The sequence below is a fragment of the Lissotriton helveticus genome, chromosome 1_1, assembly GCF_964261635.1.
Source record: "Lissotriton helveticus chromosome 1_1, aLisHel1.1, whole genome shotgun sequence".
Lineage (NCBI taxonomy): Eukaryota > Metazoa > Chordata > Amphibia > Caudata > Salamandridae > Lissotriton > Lissotriton helveticus.
This window is the reverse complement of record NC_136057.1, coordinates 2,141,525,604-2,141,544,586: the sequence shown is the minus strand read 5'-3', so window position 1 is coordinate 2,141,544,586 and position 18,983 is coordinate 2,141,525,604. Positions and strand designations below refer to the sequence as shown.

General features: G+C 43.2%; 1 protein-coding gene across 5 annotated transcripts in view; it reads left to right on the top strand.

Moving 5' to 3' along the window:
• Positions 1 to 18,983, top strand: part of EVI5 (ecotropic viral integration site 5) — a 936,315-nt gene that overhangs the window by 334,082 nt on the left and 583,250 nt on the right. The window lies entirely within an intron of this gene.

Sequence of the window (18,983 nt, the reverse complement as noted above, 5' to 3'; positions counted from 1 at the left end):
AATACTGTGCACCTTATTAAAATGCGGGTTGTGTTTTAATATACAAGATTCCAACAGACCAGCAAAACATGCATGCAAACGGTTACTGCTACTTTTCCCCCCACCGCATCCCGGGTAGTGCAAAAAGAGTCCCTGCGCTACAGGAGGCTGCAAACGACAGACACTGGCCACCGGAAGCAGTACTTGGTCCAGGCTCCACATCATGGATAAAGAATCTTAGAATCCTAAGAGTAGTAACAAGCCAGAGGTCAGGGGGAGATGTTGACCAATAGGAAGCAAGGAAATAAGACCCACGTGAGAGCTAGTCAGTGGGAAGTAAAGTGACGTGGGAGCCAGCCGATGGTAAGTAGAGGTAAGTAATGAGCAGATTGTAAGCACCTTTTAAGATACAAAAAGAATACAATAGATTTTGCAAGCATAGCGCAAGTGTTGTACAGGCAAAACCTAAAAAAGAGAAGTGCTGGCTCATAGTAAGGGGTAGAATGTGACAAATGTGTGACTTTATAAGTATATTGCTGGTGGGCATGAGGGTGATCCTTGACCTTCTCATGCTCTCCCTTTCAATTCAGGTGGATCTGTCACCCAGGCCGTGATATTTACTGGTCATTTGCACCGTATTGCCTGGCCAGTTGGTTTTTATTGATTTTACCTAAGAGTTTGTTTCTGTAGAGTTACCACATAGAAAGACTGAGCAGGTTTTGCACACCACCCCTTGCATTCTACTGGTTGTGTATGAATTAAATGGTAGAATAAAAGTTAACATTTATATTTATTTTAAGGTGTTAGTATTGTTAGTAGGTACAGTGATGTTTTCTGCTCTACCTAATCAGAGATCTGTAGAAAGGGTATATTGTTGGGTTATAGCATTATTTTAGCCTAACAATGTAGTATGATCATGATGTGCTTCTTCCACTAAATGGAGAGGCCCGTCAAGTGCTCAGTCGGCAATGGTTACAGCCAGCCGCGGCTTAGGTTATAATATAAAAATCTAGAGAGCCAGGGAAAGAGATGGTTCCGTTCTGCCACTGAAAGCCCATTATGCTTATATGTCACATTCATTCATGTGTCTGGTATTCTAACACGACTGACTTTCCTTCATCCCTGGTGTATTAAATTCTGAAAATGTAAACGTGCATCAAATTTGTCCATTTACTTTTTTATGTAAAATTAATTTCCTTGATTTGATTGTGTTGTGTTTGTGATTTTAAAATCACAAAAATGAGCAAAGAACTCATGACACTAGTAACTTCATCAAGTTAGACAACCACTAATTCTGTTGGCAGTTTGCTGGTTTTCCTGCACACATTACCAACTGAATAGCATCTAGGCATTAAAACAGTACTATGTCTGTTATCCAATTCATTAGTACTCAAATTATCATATTCTATGGGATTCAGGTGTGGTTCTGAGCTGCCAGGATTTCTAACTATGACATACAAGACTTTAGTACTCAGGCCAACATAGCTGCTAATTATCCACCTTAGACCTTCATAAAAACCTCCTTCTGTATGGTGCTGTGTACCCTGGGATACACTGTTGTCATCCTGTTGGGTAGCGCCCTCTGTTCAGAGACTATACGAGTTGCTGCTAAGATTTTACTTGCCTCTTGCGTAGGTGTGAATGTTCCAGTCTCTCTTGTGTAACTGGTAAGGTTCTGGCCCTGCACTGGCCTACACAATAATGGAACCAAACCTGGTCAGACACTAGGTTCTGGCCCTGCACTGGCATACACAATAATGGAACCAAACCTGGTCAGACACTAGTCTCTAATGGCTATGTAACTTGCTCACCCCTGTGCTCTCAGGGAAGCCTCCAAATTCTGTCGTCCTCTCAGCTGTAACCTATTTTCTGAATGCCTTCTTTCAAGAGTTTTTGCTGAGCCTTCCTTCTGCCCGCAGACTTCCTGGCTTCTTGTTATCTTTATAGTTCTTATTGAAATTTCTCATTTAGTTGGACTTAAAGTCTCTTACGTATGTTGTACATTTCTCCATATTGTTCTTTTGATTTCCAATGCATGTTGTCGCTGAGTTTTTTCCTCAAACCCGATACCATGCTTGTAAGGCCTCCTTAGCTTCATGCTTTGGATGGTACCCTGGCTTATTCCCAGTCTGAACCTTGACAGTGCTGGTGGGGTTTGGTTTAATAAAAGTTAACATATATTCAGACCTTCCCAGCTTCATTTGAGCATAATATATAAAAACATTACCATCATTAAATTAATCTTCGATAGGTTTTTTGTATAGACCTAGATGTGAATTGAAAGTCTAAACTGAAACACTCCAATACAAGATAATGTATAATAGCTTACTTCTTTTTTTAAATGTGCTTCAGACTCTCTCCTTTGAGCCATAGAAAAGGTCAGATGTTCTAGCGACACAAACTATTAGGAAGAATGTCCAGCACGTTTTGTTTATGAGCCAAGGAGTCCTAGAACTCTGTACCAAAAGTACATAATAGCCACCAAATATAAGCCATAACATGCATAATCCTCAGTGACTTTGTTTCATGGGACCTTAGTCTCCTGATTCAGTTCTTGGAGTGGTCAGCATGGGCAGTCTCTCCAGTTGATGTCTGATACTGCAGTGTGTCAAGTATCCCTCAGTATACCGCCATCTTCTCCATTGGCTCTATCAGCGTAGTGGGCTGAGTCTGAATGTAGACTGATTTCGTTTTCAGAAAAACATACATTACAGTGGTGATTTCTGCTGCTTTGCTATTCAGACATTCATAATTTCTACAGCTCATTAGCTCTTGCTGCTGATCATGCTCTTGCCCCTCCAGGTGGGAAGGCAAAAGAATACAATTAAGGTGGGTCCTCAATTTCATGAAAAGTGACTTAAAGAAATGTAAGTCGGATTGGATAATGCTGGTGTTACTATTGAACTAGTGAGGCCAGGGGAAAGGGTATCTCACCAATACCCTGATTGTTCATATTGTGCAAGATTAAATGGACACTCTGTAAAGAAGCCTTGGAGGCTGGCATTAAAGTATGTAAAATGCAGAGGAAAGAATTCTTAATGCAGTAGTATTGAAATCAATTATTTAAATTGTATTTGCAATCCAGTGTAAACTCTACATTACAATTCATTAGAAATCCATACTAATATATTCTAATCTGTTTTTGTTTGAAGCAATAAAATCCCTTGCAATGTTATTTCATCTGGACCATTAAAGATCACACAAAGTTTCTTTTTGGTGTCTCCCCTATCTTAAGGTGTCCCAATCAAAGACTTTGACTCAAGTGTTCTAATTTCACATAATTTCACTCAAAGAGCAACATATGTTACTTCCTCAACATTTATCCCAATCAAATTCGCATGGGCTTCATCCTTTTTATGGTCTGACTAGAAAGCCAAGCTGTACTTGCCCTCCACACAGCCATGATCATTTTGTTTATTTATCCAGCTGCCTTTGCTTGAACCTTTCAGGGGCACACACATAACAATGCTGTTAAAGTGTCTTGGATAACAATATCATCTATGGTGTATTTCTCTGGCAGGAGCACAGATGGTATAAGGGCAGCCATTAACCAAAATGAAAGTTTAAGTCTAGCTTGACAGTGCAACTGTCAACTGGCCTTTTAACCTACAACAATATTTTTCTTTGTCTCTACACAATTACATATCCATTGCCAGGTGATTTACTTGTAATGCTTCACATCATTTCTTTAAAGCCAGAACTATTGGCATTTCCAATGCTTGTTCTTTATACTGGAGACCACAACAGGCTTCCTTGCTCCAAGCGGTGATGATTTTAGTGTGCATAGCATCATGATGATGTTGCCATAAGATGAAGTAAGTATATTGGAAGGACTTCCCAGCTATTAATACCCAATCGATTAGTTAGAGATGACACAGTCAGTTTACTCTTGCTGCCTAAAGTAAAAACATGTTTAAACAGTGAATTAGTCAAATATAGCCAAACACTCGATAAAACATCTGATATACTAGGATTTTCCATGTAAGCCCAGGCTCTATTCACCAACCAGGTTGGTCCACTAGATACAGCTAAATCCCTTTTACTCAGTACAACAAGCATTAGCCAAGCCAATAGGTCTGGTGTTGGCTCCCAGCCTTTTGCTTTGTCAATGTTTGTTTTGTCCTGGCTTTTGGGAATCTTTGATTCATCAATAAAAAAATGGCTAAAAGCAAAAAAAAAAAATGTTGGGCCTAGAAATCACACAATACCGTAGTAGTCCCTGTACTACTTTGTGTGGGACGTGGTCCTTTTTGGAGTGCAGAATAACTCACTCAGAGTAAAGTTAACCAACTGCTGAAGTTGGTTGACCCTCTTCCCCCTTCTGTCTGCTGTAGTGGGTGGACGAAAAATGTGAATGACACAGTAACAGACCAATGGATGAAAGCCCCTATATGTATGTTAATTATTTAATTTCAGTAAAATTAAAAGATCTTAGTTAATGCTAGACCTAAAGAATTAGTCTATTTCTGCATGAGCAGTTCTAAACAACATTGCCAAGTTATTACATAGATGAAATTACTTATCCCAAAGTTAGACACACAAAAGATGATAGGTGGAGAGTTTGCTGTAAGTGTAACAGTGTAACAACTGGCGATTGTTCGTTTTAGCATTCCGAACCATCACACTTTTGCCCTTCATGCCTTCTATGTTTGGACCCAGCCATATGTAAATCAGTCTTGACCCTGCTCCAGTTGGAACAGTGGAGCACGAAGTGCCAGGCCTTCTTCCAAAATGAACACAAGCAATCCAAGACCAGTTTCACTCTGATTGGGGTACATCAGTCAGGTGTAGCGTGGTTCCAGTAGCATAGTAAGCATGGGACACACGTCTGGGCATACCCATTCCAGTTAGGATGGTACATAACACACACATAAAAGATAGTATGAGGAATTCTTGCAATAAGTCTAACCATTGGCCATTGCTCGGATAGTGTTACAACCCATTGTTCTTTGCCCACCCAGTTTTGACCTAGCCATATGCAAATCCGATTTGACCCTGCTCCAATCGGAACAGTCCAGCTAAGTGCTCCCTGAACCGGAACACAAGCATTCAAAGACTAGTTATCCCCTTATTAGGGCTTTTTAGTCAGCTGTAGCTTGGTTCCAGTGGCACACCGAGCCACGATACCCACGTCTGGGCATATACTTGCCACTTAGGGCAGTTTCCCTAACTTAGCATCCTTCTTCACAGTTACTTATATTTCAGCGTATCAATGTTTTAGAATGGAGCGATTACCACAATTCTGTCTTCTACCATGTTCCATGAACTTGAGCTACCCCAGTAATCCTTCATGTTACTTGTAAAAAAAGTAATCGGTGATTTATTTTGGTTTATATGGCTGGGAGGTATGTTTTATGCTTTGAAGTGGCTCTTGAGTGGCCAGATCCTGGGGAACTAAACAACCGGAGATTTGGAGCTGCTTGCAAAATAATTAGGATTTCTGATTCACTGTAGATCCTAGTGGCCAGTATATGCACCACAGATGCGCCCAGCTTGGGACTTTCCCTGCTTACTTCATTACAATCTCTGTTGCTCCAGCCTGTTCCTTCTACGGGCCATATTTAGTGTTCCTGTCTGGCCTGGTTTCTAGCTCTTTGGCTTTCAGCCTTAAGCATTTCTTTACATTACTTTGCCTCCATCTCTTAAGCTGTGCTAGATATTCTGATGCGACTATCTACCACAGATCAGCATTGCCTTAGCCTTTATTCATATTCAGTGTTCACCCACTGTCCCCTCTTTTACTTTCCTCAGACATGGATAAAGAAGTGAATTTGGAGGAGGGCTTTTTTTAAATTGTTTAATGGCTATGAAAGAGCCACAGTTGTCTGTGCAGGCAGTGTTAATCTAACCTAGTTTAAAACATTGTGGGATCATATTCCAAACATAGATAAACCCCACTTATAGTCATTTAAAGTTCACAGGGATTCTCTTGATATTACATAATGTTGACATTTGTCAGCACTATTTTATTACTATATCCAGCTTAATGTTACTCATTTTATAACCTTGGAGGAACAGTCAGATGAGTTGGCCCTAGTAGTATTCTAACTTGTGTTTCTCAGGTCAGACCAACTGTTCGCAGTATGCCCTTTACTTACTGAGCATTCTTGCCAGCCAGTGATGTAACCAAATATGAGAGGATTGAGGAAGTGGCATTGTTCTGTGCGGATACAGCAGTATTGGACTAGAGAAAAAGGTGGTTTATCTGTTTTCGTTTCCCCAAACAAAGAAGGAAAATATGCTTATCCAGTACGAAAGAAAGTGTACAGGAATGTAACAATTTGTATTTGGCATTCTAATGCAACTTTCAAACTGGCTTAATGTAACCTTAGAATGGGACAAGCAGTTAGGATCCAACACTCTTCTTGGGTGGGATTCCATCGATCAGGTTTTGAAGTGCCATAATATAGTTACTTAATGGTTTCTTCATGTAACCACTTGGAAGTGACTGTGCGTGACACCATGATTGCAGTGTCAGTCAGAAAACAAGGTTGTTTTAAACTATTAGTGCTTTTACCAGATGCTGATTGATAAAGCAATTGATTTTCTCTTAGATATGCAAGTCCTGCTTGCTCTTTTTGCTTTCCAGGTTCCCAATCCGCGTAAGAGGCAAATGTATTGATTTAGGTGACCCTTTCTGAAGCCCATAATATTTTTCTTCCCCACTTCCCTTTGTTCAGCCTTTTGTGAAAAACAGACCATCCCATGTCAAAGACACATTGGGTGGTCAGTGAAGAGAATGTCAAACCTCTACTTCCCCGGAGTCAAGGAAGCAAAATGGACTGACCTGTAATCTGTGTTTGTAAGTTTAGAACGAAGTGTATAATATGTAGAAAGTGGTGCTTTGTATTGTGTTGTTTGTATTGATTGTTCCAATAACACTCGCACGTTTTCTGAATATTTTCCATAGTGATATTAGCAGTAGAAACGGAACTAGAATTAAATGGAATCCATATTATGCTTTTTTTGGTGGCTGGCTCATTCAAGCATTGTCGACCTGGATGTGATTGCAGCAAATGGCAACGCTAACATCACTGCAGAAAATTGTAGTCCTATCTGTTGACCGTGCAACATCCCCTAGCATTAATGTAGGAAAAACTAATAGGGCACTAAGGACCAAATGAGGTAGGATGATCTTGCTTTTTTGGAAAAGATGTTGGCTGTACTGTAAATAGCCTACAAACAACTCATCAGTTGAAAGGCAGTAGAGAACCACTTGTCTAATGTCTGTTGTGTTCAGTTGGCGCCTCTAGCCAGAATACATATGCAGGAAGTTTGAGCTGGAACCTAATATGCCCTCAGGGTAGTTTCTAGTTTTACCCTTAAATGTTCAAGATGGGGGGAAATAATGTAGAACACTGTAGGATGCTCACAGTACCACTGTGAATGTGGACTTTTGATATGTGGTTCGGGATAATATGCTGTGGCATATTTTGTCTGGTTGAGCTAAGTAACCTTCCACCAAGTTTCATGGTGACAGGGTCTTACTTCTGAGCGACCCCTATTTGCTTTTCAACATCTGCATCCTTCCATGTCAAGCAAGAAAATACAATTTATTTTCAGTTTCTTTTCATAGCCCCTAGAAGATGAAAACTACTTCACAATTTCCATAGTTAGAATACTCTTGTCTTGCATGATGTGTATCAAGTTGTATACTGCAGGCCTTTGGTCCTAACCTCAAGAATGCAACTTTTGATACCTGTTGCCCACTTAATAATTAATTGCATTCTAAATGTCTATATTCTTCTGATAGGCAAACATGTAGAAACCCTTAGTTCTTCTTTTGGAAATAAGTTGATACTTTAAGGAACTTGTGGTGGTTCTGGCATGGTGGTTGTTTCTTTCAGCGTGATCAACAAGACATGAACTTGCTCTACTCCACACGCCTTATATGAAAACCAGGTTTGGGATGTTAACTGTAGATAAAATGCTCAGTTCATCCCATCACTGCTGAGAAAATTGGCTGATGAACGCCAAGTGGATTAGACTACCATAACCTTTTGGACAGACCATATATATATTCTTAGCAGTCTTCCTATACCAACAATTAAAATACAAGGACATCCGAGTAAGTACAAGTTGTCTACTTTAGTGACTTTTGTACCTCTGATCAATCTGCTCCATTTTTCTTCAGACTGTCCACCTATATTCCACTCTTTCATGTCAGCATATGTGTCCAAATAGATACATGGAAAAAGGAATTGACAAAGGAAGGCAGAGCGAGGCGAACAATAGACAGGGTCTCATTAGAAGACGAAGTTTCCAATTTAAATTCCTAATGAAGGTGCTTCAGAATATTTCCACTTGCACCTCCCAGATAGACCATAATGGATACTTCTAGATGAGGAAGCGCTTTTTATTTCTTATACCAGATAACACATTACTTACCGGTAAACTTTATTACCCTTAGTTAGTCCACTCATCCCAGTCCTCACTGAATGAGGGTTGGTACGCCCACCACAGGTAGCGCGTAACTAAGTTCCATTTCTTTTTCTATTTAAATACATGGAATAAATCCTATTTCCTCCCCAGTCCACACCTAACCTATCCTCTCTTGATGTCTGTAGTGCTCTTTTGTGTTACGTGACCTGTACTCGTGATTTTTGACTTTTAAAATCTTTTTTTGTTACTTTTGGCAATATAAACAAAGGCAAAAATCTATCTTCGACCGTAAGTAGATGGATTAGGCAGACCATTTCACAGCTTACGAATCCGTTTGAGAGCAACCTCCTTCACGTGTTCAAGGCCATTCCACTAGATCAGATTCTGCCTCATCGGCACAGTTTGGTGGTGTTTCCATTCCTGAGATCTTCACAGTGACAATGTGGGCTTCTCATCGAAGTTAATTAACCATTATCGCCTTGCATGATGTTTCTCATAATTTCGATGTTTGTGTAATCAGAACAGCAATGAAGGAATTGTTGTTTTGTAATAAAGCATGGTGTTTTAAGGTGCAGAATTCAGTTTTGCTTGTGATTTCCTCAGTGAGGACTGGGACTAGGGGGGATCAATTTGGGGGTAATGAACACATTTTTTATGGGTAAACTTCTTTACCCCAAGTTGATCCCACTCATCCCAGTCTGAGTCTCTCCCTCCATCCCTCCTTCCTAGGGAGTATTTATTCGGTAACTTTTTCTTCTGGTAAGCTGGATACTCACAGTCTGTGGGGATGGGGGAGGAGGCTTTATTCTATGGGTTTACAAAGAAAAAGAAAGGGGACTTGGTTAGGAGTTACCTGTGATGAACGGGGCCTTCCTCATTCAATGAAGACTGGGATGAAGGGACCAACCCAGGGGTAATGAAGTTTACCAGTAAGTAATGTGTGCATTAGCTGGTATATGAAACAAATACAGTGAGTACAAAAAAGTCAACAAGCCTTTCACTTTTTCAATTTTTGTAGTATCAGTGCCACTGTTTCATGGACGTAGATGGAGATTTCTTTCCACTTATCTACAACCTATATTCCACACTTGTAATGGGGACTTTCTTTTATTGTGATTATATATATTAAAAATACAAAACTGAAATATTGTTATTGGAAAACGTAACCACTATAATGACTTGCCATCTGAGGGTTCTGGTGACAATTACATACCATTTGACTTTTGGCCTCTGATGTCACCAGAACTTTAGAACCTCTCTGTGGCAGTATTGCATCAGATTACAGTTATCCAAATACATATATTTGTTTTGTTTATTTTGCAAAGTGGCGGTTGCAATTCTGTAGTAGTGGTGAAACTGCACTTTCCATTAAAGGGAAAGTTTTGATTTGCCTGTAACGTTTGACCCCGTGGATGGGTTTGCACCAAATGTGACGGTCTCTTGGCATAGTGAGCTAAGGCGCAGCATGCCGATTTATGGGTAGATACGTTCAGGGGAAAAAAAGTTAAGTGGGAGGGTGAAAAAGTAATTTCCCCATTTTAGTTTCTGTAGGAAATTTTGCTCACACCTACAGCCGAAACCAGTGAACAGATTTACACCAAATTTGCCATCACACTAGAAAGTCATGTAGTAAGTGTGCTTTTGTTGGTTTGGTGTAAATCTGTGCAGTAGATTTTGAGATGTAAGTATTTAATATGGTTGCAGAGTACGGTTTATTGGCTTAACACTTATTTGTCTTATGCAGTATTTGAATATCCAGAAATTACAAAAATGAATTTGATCATGGAGTCTTTCTCCTGTCATCCATTTCAGCTACCATTTCAGGGTATGGGGCCTGTATTTCACTGGGGAACCACCAAAGTCATCTTATCAGAATTTCGGAAATCTTTGAGCTTTTCCTAACCGCTATAGATGGATTGTTTGCAAAAACGCTGACCCCACACCTGTCAGTGCTTGTGGCATTTGAACTTTAAAATTCTATCCCACGTTTCCACCAAAAGCACTGTAGGGGCTAAGTTGAACAACGATTTGAGAAAACTTAAGTCATAAATGAGTCTAGCTGGAATGTTTTGGGTCAGCTGGAGGCGATTGATTAGATATTTAGGTAAACCGAGCTATAATGTGTTACCATAGTCCAACCTGGCAGATACGACTGCCTGTCAGAAATAAGTCGAAGTTAACCAATTGATCAGGGATACCAGGAAAGGTTTGATTTCAATTAGAAAACCTAGGTTCTTAACCATGACGTGAGCGAGGAGGTTCATTCCAGATCAGTAACCATAAGTCCAAGTGGTTTGTGAACCTCCCAGATCAATGTTATGTTAAAGGTATTAGTGCACGAGCACCAAGGCTTCTCAGTGCTGTAGGAGTAACTGAACCTACTATTCTGAAAGTAACTGCACAATAAAACTACTGATTAAAAAGCTGAGTCTTCAGTATTTCCTTAAAATAAATTGCAAAGTGTCACATCAAAGAAAAAGGGACATGTAGTTCTAAATCCTCTCTTCAGCGACAGAGACCGCTCTGTTGCCATGTAGTATTTGTCCTTGTTCTACGTAGAGAAGGAATAGCTCAGTGGAACGCAGTGGTTGATTCAGATCATGGTAGGAGAATTTGGTTACTAAAAAATAGGGGATTTTAGTGAAGGATGTCCTCGTGTAGGATTGTCCTAGATTTGAAAAGGATTCTAAGCAACTAGTAGAAATTCCTTAATACCAGCAAAATGTTTTCTCCCCTAGAGCAACCTGAGTGTATAGCTGACAAAATATTGAACCATGTGTAGACATTGAATACATTTTTGGTGAGGCCACAAAGAATTCCTGTAATCCAGTCTCAACAAGATTAATGAATTGACCACTTGAATTTGAAGATGGGAGTCGAAGAAAGTAAATTTAGTTTTTTTTCTCAGCAAAGCAAAGCAGTTACTGTCTACCTTGTTGATTTGATAGTCCACAGAGAGGAATGCATCTAGAAAAATTCCCAGGTTTCTTGTAACATTTACCGATTGAGGGCACAAGCCAATTGATACTGGCCAGGAATTGTTATTCCAGTGGTAAGTTCCTGTGAGAGTACTCAAAACTTTTGTTTTAGAAGGCTTCCATTGTGGAAAAACATATTAGACCTTCACTATCAATTGGTAGTAAAGCATTTGTTCAGGTTATCATGATTAGACTGGGTGGGGGTGATGATTTTGACAACAGGAAATTATAACAAGCATTTGCAATGCAGTAGGTATCGCATTCGCCAGGGTTTGAGCTACTGGCTTTGTAAATGACAATGCCTTTTATTTATATGTTTTGTTTGAATGTGCACTTTGTACTTTTAGTCCTTGCTTACGAGAAGCAAGGCTGGCAGTAAAAGAGGTGCAGTTACTGGTAGCCTTGCTTCTCGTAAGCAACAACTATAATTACAAAGTGCATGTTTACGCACCTCTTGCAGGTTTTCAAAACACATAAATAAAAGGCATTGTCTTTTAACAATGCCAATAGCTCAAACTCTTGTAAATGCTAGACCTATTGCTTTGCAAATGTTTGTTCAGCTTTGAGACGGAGGCGCAGCTGCCATAGAATGGTGGGAACCATGATGCCAGGCCATGCATTTCAAAATCAGGAGGGACGAGGAGGCATCTGCAGCCAAAACAGATTTCAGTCTTTAAATGCACACAAAATGTGGAATGATATGAGTAAGATTTACAGCCCTGTTTAGAGCAGAGCTCTGTAAACCACGAGCACTGGTCTCGAGTGCTCCAGCCTGAAGAAAGAAATAGTGCTCACAAGCTCTGAGTAACAACACATGTAATGGGGTCAGTCCTTGAAAATGGGCGGAGCTTTTAAACCCCAAATGCTGAATACAGAAGGTCGCGCAGAGACAGCGCAAATGTTCTGTAGGCGAGACCTAAAAATTACCTGCAGTGCAAGTGTGCAGGTTGAATAATAAAAGCTAGTGTGTTGAGCCTTGCAGAACTCCACAATATATTGCTCTGAGGTTGGGTGAGAAAGGGGCAGTTAACACATCTAAAGTTCTGCCTCTCAACAAAGATTGAATCCATTTGGGAATTTGCTCATTGAAACTAATTTCCTTCAGGGGTTTAACCCCTTGCGTGCTCATGACTGCTCCACACCGTCATGAGTCACGGTAGCTGTGTGCTCATGATGGTGTGGAGCCGTCATGCCGCTGCCTCTCCTCCCTCGCGGCACTAATTCCCCGCCTGTGCAAGCGAATTAATGAGCGGGCGGGGTCATGATGGCACCACGCCGTCATGAGCACACGCCGCCCGTGACTCATGACGGCGTGGTGCCGTGATGAGCACCGAAGCGCCACACCCGCCCCCTAGTAACCCCCGCACCGCGGCAGAATTCACGCAACGGCAAAGGGGTTATTACAAATACAATGATCGATGGTCTGAAAGGCCACTAATAGATTTAGTAGGACCACACAAACATTAACCACTAATTTTCACTGATGGTTAAAGTCCGATTGCACAGCTACCTCATTACTGTATTCTGGATAGAAACCCACTTGGAAGGAATGATACACTGTCATTCTCATCTGCGGAGTTTCTCACTCAGCCCCCTCTTTGCTCAACCCCTACATGATCCCACTTACCAGCATCCTCTATCTTACAGTTTGTCATTTTTGGCAAGTTTCTGGAGTTATGGATCAATTAATTTTCTAGTGTTTTGCCTTGATATGGTAGTAACCAAATGGGATGTAAGTTATTGGGGTCCTCTTTACTGAGGGAGGGTTTTTAGGTTTTGCCTGTCGAAAGCTGCGCAGGCGAAATCTTATGAGAATAGTATGTGGGCTTTGTTTCCGCCTGTCTTCCATTGGCTAGCTCCATAAATGGAGGCTAGCCATTGAAAGAGAGAGGCGTCCGTCATTGTGCGAGGCGATTGGTGGGCGTTCCCGGCGATTTTTTCTCATCCTGCCCCTTTGTCAACGTCATTGCGGTGGTGGGCGGTTCCAATTGTTTTTTTTTTTGGACGCCATGTTTTGATCATTTGCCGCCAGAAGATGTCCAGGTGAGTGCGTCCTTGGTGAGTGCTTGCTGTCCTGTCTTCCCCCGCCCCCCTCCCGCTGTCCGTGTGCCCGTTACAGACCCCCCTCCCACTGTCCATGTGTGCCCGTTACTGCCCCCCCTCCCGCTGTCCGTGTGCCCGTTCCCACCCCCCCTCCCGCTGTCCGTGTCTCCACCCGCTGTCCGTGTATCCGACACCAAAGAAAGACATGCACAGCCAGTCTCTAACAGGTTACGAACCCCCCTCCCGCTGTCCATGTGTGCCCGTTCCCACCCCCCCTCCCGCTGTCCGTGTCTCCACCCGCTGTCCTTGTATCCGACACCAAAGAAAGACATGCACAGCCAGTCTCTAACAGGTTACCGACCCCCCTCCCGCTGTCCATGTGTGCCCGTTCCCGCCCCACCCCTCCCGCTGTCCGTGAGCCCGTTCCCACCCCCCCTTCCGCTGTCCGTGTCTCCACCCGCTGTCCGTGTATCCGACACCAAAGAAAGACATGTACAGCCAGTCTCTAACAGGTTACCGATCCCCCCTCCCACTGTCCATGTGTGCCCGTTCCCGCCCCCCCTCCCGCTGTCTGTCTGCCCGTTACCCCCCCCCCTTCCCCCCCCCCCCCGCTGTCCGTGTCTCCACCCGCTGTCCGTGTATCTGACACCAAAGAAAGACATGCACAGCCAGTCTCTAACAGGTGGCAGCCTTCTCGGAAATGCAGTGATCCATTCCAGCCGGATGTAGAAAGGCAAAAATGCAAAACACGTCAAATACTTTTAAATTAAAATCATTGTAGTTAAATTAGATACGAAACCGTGCTACTTTTAAAAATTTGAATTAAATGATGCTCTACGAAACTACTATGCAACAGAGTGAAGTATTGCATCATATCTACTTTTCATATAAAATATGTCTTTTAAAACGTTTCCAGTACAAAGAAATCTAGCCTATAACGTATCTTAAACGGTTATCGGTGTATTGTAAAATGGCGACCATATTTTCGTTAGCGAAATAAGTGTTTCCTGCGTCTCAACCCTCGCTTTCACATCACTGACGTGTCAATCACATATATCTGACCGCTGGATGAGGCTGTCGTAGTCATCCAGACACCCCGTGGGGAAAAAAGGCGGGCTCCTCAGCGGCAGTTGAAACGATGTCTGTGCCAGACTGTGTCAAGAAGTGCCAGCTCCTGGTGGCGCTATTCTTACTAAAACACTCACACAATGGAGGTTCTTCCACATGTACAACAATTGCATTTATAAAGACAGTATATTATTCCAGTTTCCTTTGATGTGTGGTGTGTAACGAGAAGCTCACGACTATTTTCGATGCCTTTCTTTAACTCTTCATTTTCTATGACTTTGGAAATGTACCATTTTGGCAGTGGCTGCTTCAACTTTGTTGTGTGGCGCAGGGGTGTGATGGGGGCGGTGAAACGGGTCTTGTGAAACATGTTTAATTTAAGCCTCTTCCGAGCCCGTTGCAACATCCCACTGCAATGATGCCTCCGGATGATGTAAGGACAATCGTGACATTAAGACACCTCTCTGAACGATTTAATTAAGTAACATGAGAATGGGTGGGGACAACCCAAAAGGGAAAGAAAATGGGAGGGGCCAAGCTGCAGGCTGCTTCTGCTTTCATTTTAACGTTTAAATAGTTTTCTATCAGTTATTTCTCCCCGAAAATAACCTGTGTTTATAGCATCGGGTAGACGTCGTGGAATTTTTCTTGGCTGGTTCTTGCGGTTGCCAGAGTCTGTGTGGTGTGCCCTTTCTGTGTTTGCTTTTCTGTCTGCGTCCGTCTGTGTGTGTGGTTCTGTCTGTGTGGGTGCATGTGGCTCTGTGTGTTGCTCTGTGTGGGTGCAAATGCAATAGGTCTCGCATTTGCAAGAGATTAAGCTATTGGCATTGTAAATGACAATGCCAATTTATTTATCTATTTTCAAAACCAACACATAAATAAAAATGTTGTCATTTACAATGCCAATAGCTCAAACTTTTCCAAAGGCAAAACCATTGCATTGTAAATGCTTGTTTAAGTGAAGGTTTAACTTATTGCATTCTTCCAGGTACTGTAAACTACACCTTGAGTGAGAGAAGAACTGAAAATGTTTAAAAGGCTATGTTGTATTGTGTTGTGTTAATTTTATATCGCATATACTTATCCAACAACTGTAAAAAGTTGGCATCCAAGGTCCCGTACTTTGCTGGATTTGCTCCTTCTTGACAGGCTGCACCCAGTTGGTAAGCCTGGCTCCTTCACCTCAGATGCTGTCAACCTCATCTGTGGAGTTCCCCAAGGATACTCACTCAGCCACACTCTGTTCAACGACTACATGACCCCACTCACCAGCGTCATCCTTTCCCACAGATTTAATATTGCTCACGGCCCACTGCAATGGCCACACGTTTGTAAAGCTAGACCCAAAATTAGAGGATATCTCAGAGACTCGTAATGCCATGAAAAGGGAACATTGACGCTGACGCTGAGGCAATTGATCTAATCCTGTTAAGAGAAGATCAGCATACACTCAACATGAGGACTAGCCCGAATGTAGTGGCGATAGTAAACCTTCAACCTAAAAAGCAGGAAATGCAGCAACAACTGTAATTTGTTGAGTGCATGATTACGATGCCTCGCTTTTAAAACTGTCGTTTTTAAAATAACTGCTATATTTGCACATTGTTTTGTTGGCTCCTACCTGTTAGAGGCTTGCCGCTCCTCGCATCTCGCTACTTCTGCCAGCGCCCCGGTCCACCACAGGTTTTCACGCTTGCTGTGGAGGGTGCCGGCAAACATTCAGAGTCTCTGCCCTCATTGGTCACGGAGGGTCACGCGCTGCTCTGCACTTAGGCGCCATCCTATTTAGGCTTCATGTTCTCCTCCGCGCTCAGCGGACGCGCGCCGAAGTCGCGTCTAAGTCAAGCCCGTCTGCGCCCGTTCGCGCTGAGTCCGCGCCAGGGGCCAAAGATAATGGCTCCCTCCTGCCCACCCTCAAGTAAGTGCCTATTACTCTACACAGGCGCTTTTGGCTTTCAAACCACTTAAAAAGCCCTGCCATCACACTCTTCGCCCTGAGGCATTCTTGGTCTCACTTAGTTGTAGATGCAAATATAGTCGCTCTAGAAAAGCGAATACCCTGAAGGCGCAGCCGTCCACTGGTCTGATCAACACCCCCCCCCCCCCCCCCCCCCCCCCCAATCCGGGTTATCGAAGAGGGCTTTCTTATTAATGCAAGTTCTTTAATCAAAAACAATATTGCCCTCAGGGACTTTGTCTCGTTGAGGAAACCCTCCTGGGTGTTCATTGCTGAAACCTGGGCGTCGGAATCCTCTGGTCCTGACCTCGTAGATGCAATCCCTAATGGCTACGCCCTGACAAGGATAGATAGAATTGGTCGAAGAGGAGGAGGGTTAGGAATATTATACAAAAACTCCTCTACCTGCCGCACTGAATGTCTCTCTACTCCTTTAGATTCATTTCAGGCCATGTATTTCTTCATTAATTCTACTCCCTCAGTTTCCTTCTCCTGCCTCCTACTCTATAGGCCGCCAGGTCCCAGATCTGCTTTTAGATAAAACGTGATCAAGGTGTTAGAACCTTTTATTGATAGGCTCAATATCACCATTTTAGGTGATTTTAATTTGCATCTGGAAAACATGAGCTCCAGGGACAACCTTTCCTTGGTGGAAACTCTGGACTCATGCTTGTGGCTAGCCCTACCCATCTGGCGGGCCACACGCTTGACGGAGTCTTCTCCAATGACTCCAGACTGAAGGCAGGCACCCCTATCCCGCTTGCCTGGTCCGATCATATGGCCGTTTCTTTGGAGTTTAAATACCATCACACTGCTCCTTCCCTTCCGGATGCTAGGAAATGGGAACTTAGAAGGAATTTTAAGGGGATTAATAACGAAGCACTCTCTCCATTCATGAATAGACTAAGGTCCACTAAAATGAGGGATACCAATTCAGCTGCTCTTGAATTTTCAAACACGATCTCTGCGGCTTTGGACATCCTGGCCCCCGCTAAGCAGCACTACTCTACTAGAAAGAGCCCCTCGGCCCCCTGGTTTTCAGATAGGCTTAGGCTGCTGAGGCAGGGATGCCGAAAACCGGAGAGGCTCTGGCGGGCTCGTCTCGATCCCGCGGAGAAGGAACAACATAAACTTCTCCTAAAATAATACAAACTAGCCATTATTGAGGGAAAGAGGGCCCACTTTGCTAACTTGACTGCCTCCCTTAACTCCCCCAGAGACCTTTTCAAGATTATAGACTCCCTTTCCGCCCCTCAGGCAGTTGATCCTATAGTGGAAACCCATTCTAAAATTGTGGATATCTATAACACCCTTGAATCCCTTAACCTTGAGCTAGACTCCCCTTCCTCCCCCGCCCTTCCTACAGTGGGGTGTCGGGCGGATGGACCCTCTACTAGCCTCCTGAATTTTCCTCTCCTCACCCCTGAACGGATCAATCAGCTTCTCGATAACACCAAATCTGGTTCCCCTCTGGACCCTTGTCTGCTTAAGGTCCTGAAGGCCTGTAGGGAAGTGGTTATTCCTCCCCTTTTGGAGGTGATGAACTCTGCAATCACGAAGGGAATCTTCCCTCTCTCATGGAAGATGGCGGTCGTCAAAACCCCTCCTGAAGTAGGCCTCTCTTGACCCGGGGGTCTTGAAAAACTTCTGGCCAATCTCTCTTCTTCCTGCCCCTGCACAAATACTTGAATCACATCTTAACCACCACCTCAGCTCCTTTTTGGATGATTCCACCCTCCTAGATGCATCACAACATGGCTTTAGAAGATCCCACAGCACCAAATCTGCCCTTACTGTGGTCATTAACAACATATGCTCGAAGGTCGATAAGGGCTATACTACCCTCTTGGTCCTGCTTGACCTCACAGCGGCCTTCGATACCCTGTCTCCCTCTATCTTGGTCACCCGTCTCAGGGAGATAGGAGTTGGAGGTCCGGCTTTGAGCCTCTTGGCCTCCTTTCTCAACCAAAGAGAACAAAGGGTGAAGTTGGGCGAATTCCTCTCTCCGCCAAAACCTGTGCAGTGTGGGTTCCCCAGGGCTCTTCTTTAAGTCCCACTCTCTTTAACATCTATGTGGCCCCACTTGCCAGGGTAGTGAGATCTTTTGGGCTTAAGGTGCTGTCGTATGCCAACGACACCCAAATCATGGTCTCTCAGGAACTGTATGGAGGCGGTCTCACACTGGATGATCGAGAACTTCCTGAAGTTAAATGGGGAGAAGACAGAGGTCTTGATCTTCGGGGGCAATCAGGACATCTGGTCAAGTGACTGGTGGCCAGCTTCCCTTTGGGACTGTCCCCTTCCCTCTCAATTTGCTAGGAATCTGGGGGTATTGATAGACACCTCACTCTCTTTTGACCGTCAAGTCAGCAGGTCTATTTCTACCTGCTGCGATATCATCAGGATCCTTAGAAAGATCGGTTACTACCTCTCCCCTGATGCCCGGAAGCAAGCCACCGTGGCACTTGTTTCCTCAAGACTGGACTACTGCAACGCACTTTATGTGGGTATCAATAAGAACCTTATCCATCGCCTGCAGATAGTTCAGAACGCGGCGGCTAAGATGGTCCTCAATA